We start from the raw sequence: 6,666 nt of genomic DNA, 5'->3' as shown, positions 1-6,666 counted from the left end.
AGTTCTGACTAAATCCTGTAAACCGGACTGCTATTGGAACAGACTAAAAAACAGAAAGCGGTGAAAGCAAAAAACCTTGTTTTAAAAAAAAATGGAAGTAATAACGAAATATTTCAATATGGGTGTTTCCAGCGGAAGGTCCACCACGACAAAAAAATAAAAGTTTTATATCTAATGTATTTACGGGCCGATTTGTCTGCTTTTTAAAATATATACTGGCTAAGTAAGTAGAATCATGTTTGCATAAAATGGTCTTCCTAGGTGGTGCCAAGGTGGAGATATTTCGAAAAACCGTATTTATGGTCCGATTTGGTTCGAATTTGGCGTATGTGGTTGAAACATAATAAATCATAGATTTCTAATAAATTTACCCTGAATTGGCGCTGAAGTCAAAATATAAAGTATATTCTACATAAAATACATGTTTTATTTGCGTTAAAAATTCATTTAAAAGCAATATTAACAAAAATATAACGATGGAAATTTATGTCACGTGACGCCACGTCACGTCACGTTTCACACTTGGGGTTGTAAAAGAGAATTGAAACAATTTGCATTAATTCATAAAACTCTAAATACAACTGGAATTGTTCCAAATCATATTAAACAAGTTTCATAAAAATAGCCATCCACAATTCGCAGAGTTTTGCGATTTTGTAAAAAAGAAAAAATCAACTTCCATTTTTTGTCACGTAACGACCCTCTCTTTAAATGTTTATATTTCAGGACCAAGCAGTTCGATTGATCTTATTTTTCGGTTAAATATAGAGCTAATTATGTGCTATACAATGGCCCAAAAAAGTTAAAGAAAACAAATGGTATTCCTTTTTTGTATCACATTGAAATCGTACGACTGTCACGTGCGCCACCATGGGAAAGCCCATATGTATAGATTTTAGTAATTAGTTAGTGATATTTCAGCCAAATCAGTGTTTTACCAATGACATGTAAACAAACCGACTGACGTTTTTACAGGAAATAGTGCTTTTTCGGTTCCCGGGCACTTCGGCATCTGTTCTCATTTTACTCTCACTTGAGAGAGTAAAATTGTAGTTTGACAGTTCCACAGGTTTTAGTCCGAAGTTCAAAGGAGCATACTAATTGTTATTTTCTTAGATGTGGCGGCACTCTTCTAATGTCAGTGTGAAACCATGGTTGAATCAAATGCATTTTAAATTAGTTTTTATTCTATAATTCCGATATATTTTAATTCTCTGCCTTTTGCTGTATCAATTATTGCAAGAAGTGAAGTAACAACGAAGATAATGGTCAAAATAAAAAGCTCACGCATACACTCGGGGTAAACTTTCCATTATAGCCGTTCGTTAAAGGTGCGGTGGGCGAAGGGGGAGTGGGCGTGGCCTTTTGCAGAGGGTATGAACCGCCATTGACAAAAACGCAACCCCCGACCACCTAGGTCCTTTATGGTTCCCTACGGACCCCTTAGAAAAATGGCCAAAAATCGCAATTTTTACTTGCGTCTACAGTATTTTTGCGTATAATTCCTTTCTGCGTAGGCGGCCTTCGGCCGCGCTTAGGGATTATAACTCTTGCTACGTAGAATTCTCATTTCTGTGTGACCTAACTGGGGCTACCGCCCCAGTGATGTAACCTTGGGAAAGGATGAGGTGACTAGAATTCCCTTTCTGTGTGGTAAACCTGGGGCTGCCGCCCCAGTGATGTCCATTTTGGTTACTGGGTGTTTTATAAAAATGTCTTGTATATAAACAAGTGTATATAAAAATGTATTGTGCAAATGAATATTTAACATTTTTCAAGCGAATAAACGCAAATGAAAATTGTGATTTTTGGTAATTTTTCTAAGGGGTCCCTAGGGAACCATAGGGGACCTAGGTGGTCGAGGGTTGCATTTTTGTCAATGGCGGTTCATTCCCTCTCCAAGAAGGTGGGTTAGAGGTGCCGCGCCCACCTACCTTTCGCCCACCGCCCCTTTAACGAACGGCCATAAAGGAAAGTCAACCCCACGCTTGCATTGAACTGTATAGCAGGCTTAAGAGCGTGATAATTTTAAAAACATACTAAATTTGTTAAAAACAAAAGTGTAAAAAATATGTTTGTATTTCATTGTGCGGAGTTTAATGCAACTATTTTGCCGAAGTGTGTACGTAAATATAGTGTTTATTGTGTGAAGTAGCGCGGGGTTAGTTCAATTTACAAATTTTAACAACAAATAATTTAAAAACTATAAAGGCTGATTCACATACAACTTTCTTCGCTTTGCTTGACAGTTCTTTGCTTTGACATATAAGATCGATGTAGGCATATACATGAGCATGCTCACATAAAAAACTTTTGAAGCAAAGCAAAACAAAACGAAGCAAAATCTTGAGCAACTCTCAACTTTTGCCCGCTTTAGCAATCAGCTGTCTACATGCATCTTTTCTCGTGCGCTTGCATTTGCATTTAATGACAAAAAAGGGAGTAAATAGGAATTTTTATTGCTATTATTAATGCATATTATTATATTATCTATTTTACAGAGATAACATATGGAGGAAAAGGAGAACGCAGAAGCTGTCAAAGCGTTTATTGTAACATACCTTCTGCGTTTCACGCTTAGGGCCTGTGCCAATTGATAGAAAAGTTCTCTGGAAAGTAAATTTTTGACAGCTATGAGGTGAATAAAAATGTTTGATACGGCAGGGCTAGTGAAAAATTTGACAGAAAGCATTATCAAGAAGAAGAACGAACAACGCACGTATACACATAAATTAAAGAAAACAAAAGCGAGTGGAAATAAAAGAACATGGTCCCGCCGGCAAAAAAAATAAAGAAAAGCTATATAACTTGTAAGATTTAATTTCAGATTTACATATGAAAAGGCGTTATGCATTTTTTTAATTAAAAATACTATTTTACAGGGAGCAGTTCAGAACGCAGAATCCTTCTGGAAAAGCGCATTGACAAGGATGTTTGGTTCAGTTCAAAGAACGCCAACAGCAACGAAGGCTGGAAGTGAGTAAGAACAATAAAAATAATTTGAAGACTTTATTAAGCAAATGACTTCGTACTCCGACCATCCGTGGCGCTTTTTGGGAATGTGAGTTACAATTTTTCGAAACGAAGCAGAGGACAACCTAGGATACATTTTTGTAGTCTTGTTATCGCCGTTCATAATGCTGCTTAGTATTTTGGAATAAACGTCTTGTTGCATGTACATAATACCCTAAAACGACATATGTTTTTATTGGAAACAATTGTACACGGTTTTAAACATTTTTGTGAACACACTTACCAGACGGTTTTGACGTGTTTTTATTTCTAATATTACTGCTAAGAGGTCTAATAAATGCATGGATTTCAGTTCCAGAAGAATTGAAATCATCAAAGGCAAATATTTTCTATATAATTGCTGCATTTTATAAATAGCAAACTCGATAGTCTTCTTGTGCATCAAAGCAACTGTCAAAAATTTCCAGCAGTAAAGTTACGAATTGGCAGAGCAGAGGGCGTGTGTGAATCGGTAACAAAGTTTGCGGCAAGTAAATTTTTGACAACTATGAGGTGAATAAAATTTCAGTAGCTCATGAGGCTAGTGAAATTTTTGACAAATGCATAGAAAATTTTGACAATCGTAAAGACTGTTGCTGTGAGTAATTTTTCGTAAAACAAAAGCTTAAATTGATGAAATGCAATCAGTGATGGTCGATGTTTTCTTAAAATATTAATTTCACTTCAATTTGTAATAGTTTATTCCGAATAAATCTGCGGTTATCAAAAATTTACTGCTGTCAAAAAAGATTTCATTTCAGACAGCAGATTGGCAAAACTGTCTCACCATAGTAAAAACATTATTCAACAGCTTTCCCCATAGAACTTTGTTACCGATTCAGACACGCCCAGAAATGTAAAATTTTCTCACCATAGTAAAAAGTTTTTCCACCATAGAACTTTTCTATCAATTGGCACTGGCCCTTAGTTGTCAAAGTTTGAACTGTCAAACAAAGCGAGGAAACTTATGTAAATGACCCTTAAGCCTCCGGCGGCTAAAAGTATACATATTTGCAATCAGCAGAACTCGCCCTACCCACCCATAGCCACCTTATTTTTGTACGCGGGGGATGCCAAACTAAAATTTTCCCGAATGAATTTACCTTGTAATGTTTTTATCATGCGTCTAGCGCTTTGCTGGCAGAGTTATAAATGTCACGCAAAGCCACAGTTTTACCCATGATAAAAACATTAGAAGGTAAAACCATTCTCTCAATTCGTCGGCCATGATTTTTTTCTGACGTTTGCAAACATTTTAAAATCATATAAAATTGAAAATAAAAAAAAGAAATTCTTCACAATTGTTGTTGTTTGAGATTAAAAATGAGAATGTGTGTGCGAGCTTGAGTACGAATTTTAAAATTATAATAGTTGTGTTTTTTTACAAATTATCCAGTAACTTGCCAGCAACTCTCCAGTAACTTTATTTCTAAGAATTCGCTCTCAAAGAAAAAAATTGCAATAAAGTACGCGAACGCTTTTCCAGTAACAATTTGCAAGTTTCATGAACAGCTGATAAATTGGTTGTTTATTCGCAGCAAATTCCTAATAAAACAATATATTTTGTATTTAAATAGGTTTATTTTGTGAGATTCAACAATAAAAACCCACAAACAATTTCCTTATTAGTTTAAATTTCATCCAGCAACATGCGATCAGCTGTTTTTCGTACTGGCAAATTCTTACAAGTAAAAATTTATCCAGTAAAATCCAGTAAAAACTTGCAACTTCAACTGTCATTTTTCGCTCTCTCAATTTCCCCTACTTTACAAGTTTTTGCGTACGAAAACGCCAAAACATGAAAATTCGTAAAAACTTTTACTGGATTTTACTGGAAATGAGTAAAAAAAACGCAACTAATGTTGGCAAACGTCAGACTGCCTCTCAATGATTTTACCTTGTAATGTTTTTATCATGGTTTTACCTGACTTCAGTTTAAGCGTACACTGTGGATTTGCTGTTTTTACGCACGTTAACGCATGTCAACGGATCCCGCTTTCCTATGGAGTTCCAGCTTAACTGATGCGCTATAGTTGCGAAATGTACCTTATGTGAAGTTCCTTGGACACTATTGGCAAAATGAAAGTAGTTTCCCAGATATATGTATGTATATACATACGTACAATCTTTGATTCCAACTGATTTATTTTACCAACTTATTTCATAGCATTCATTAATTAGAAGTTTCCTTTTTACAGAACTTTTATTGGCATTCTATCTCTACCAATATACATAAGTATTTGTTGCCGCATGGAACTGCTACCTTTAAAATAAAAGCTATATGAAATGCATATAAAACTTTACAGCTCCAAATTAAACCGTACTTCTTTACAACGCTTCAAGTAAGAATTTAACAAACATATATATGTCTGTAGCAGTATAAGAATAGGTAACAAAAATCAGAAGTAAACATTTGAGTTGCAGGTAGCAGCATGTAATCATTCGCTCTCAACTATCGACCATCTATAATTGCACATCTTCGCAGGCAATTATTTATTGCCGTGCAACTGTCATTTTGTCCAACTGCTGTAATACGCTTTTTTGCTTACGCGTAAAAGCACATTTAGCGCATTTAGCTCTATACATATATAGCTATATGTACATTTATCCATACAAAATTCGTCACCTAAGTGCAACTCCATTTTTGCATTAAGAATCTAAATGCTAAAAGCAACACGGTGATCTTCCAAAATTTCCACGATTTGTTATGGTTCGCATACTTTGGGAGCAGTAGTGAGTGCAGGCGGCATGACAAAAAGGCAGCACTGTGGCTAGTCATGTCGGCTGAGCGGGGTTCTTGCCACACTACTGTTCCCTGCGCCATAGCAGAGAAAAGTCATGCCTGTCAAACATCTTCCCTTCCGGCATGGCCGGAAGTATCGGACGGACGCAAATTCAAATATTCAAAAAAAAAACAGTTACACAAAAAAAAGATGAAAAAGAAACGTTACATCTAAAATATTTAAAATAAACTGAAAATCAAAACAAAGCAGATCCCAAACTAAAACTGAAATAAGAAGAAATGAACCAGAACAAAAAAAAAGCTAAGGCCGAATATGGTTGGGGCCACTGGTGCAAGTGGGGCCCCTGGTGCTGACCCACCCTCATTCATGGTCACCGGCGCAACCTATTCCCGAAGACCCCATTATAAAAGCCCCTGATGTGCCTTCCTAAATAAAAAGGTTAGTCAGCATTCCCATATTATATTATAATTTTATTAACAATTCATTTTCTTACATCTATTTCCTAAAACTAATCATCCTAACGTCTAAAAGTTCTTAACATTAAAAAAAAAAAGTAGGTATGCTTAATAACTAAGTATATCCTTAAGTCTAGGGTAAGTATGTTAGAAATTAACACCCCTATTCTTCAATTTTTTCGTATTCGGATTTTGCTACGAATCGTAGAAATAGTATGCTGCAATCCGAATCGTATTTTCAAATTTTCGAAATTCGTAACAATGGTATGCCTAAAAACGAACGAGTAAGCTTTTTTGCGTAATTTTGTACGAAAACAATTCTGTGTCGGAGTCGAATTAAAAGATGTAAATGGATGTGTGTTTGCAAGAAATATTGGTGGTGTTCATTTAAACAGATATATTTGCCTTTCGCATATACGTATATTTGTATCCACTGCGCTAATATCTGTTGCCCC

The 6,666-nt window shown here is 35.6% G+C and overlaps 1 long non-coding RNA gene across 1 annotated transcript; it reads right to left on the bottom strand.

The window, feature by feature from the left end:
- Positions 1 to 4,876: 4,876 nt before the first annotated feature.
- LOC118749780 lies at positions 4,877 to 5,446 on the bottom strand. The gene is made up of 3 exons (XR_004994283.1): positions 5,337 to 5,446; positions 5,136 to 5,275; positions 4,877 to 5,080 (listed from the first exon to the last, which is right to left on the bottom strand). It is a non-coding gene; the product is annotated as an uncharacterized LOC118749780 (long non-coding RNA).
- Positions 5,447 to 6,666: the final 1,220 nt, after the last annotated feature.

Source organism: Rhagoletis pomonella, unplaced genomic scaffold, assembly GCF_013731165.1.
Source record: "Rhagoletis pomonella isolate Grant_MI unplaced genomic scaffold, Rhpom_1.0 Rhpom_scaffold_00047, whole genome shotgun sequence".
Classification (NCBI taxonomy): Eukaryota; Metazoa; Arthropoda; class Insecta; order Diptera; family Tephritidae; genus Rhagoletis; species Rhagoletis pomonella.
The sequence above is the reverse complement of the archived record's forward strand: the minus strand, read 5'-3'. Positions and strand labels throughout refer to the sequence as shown.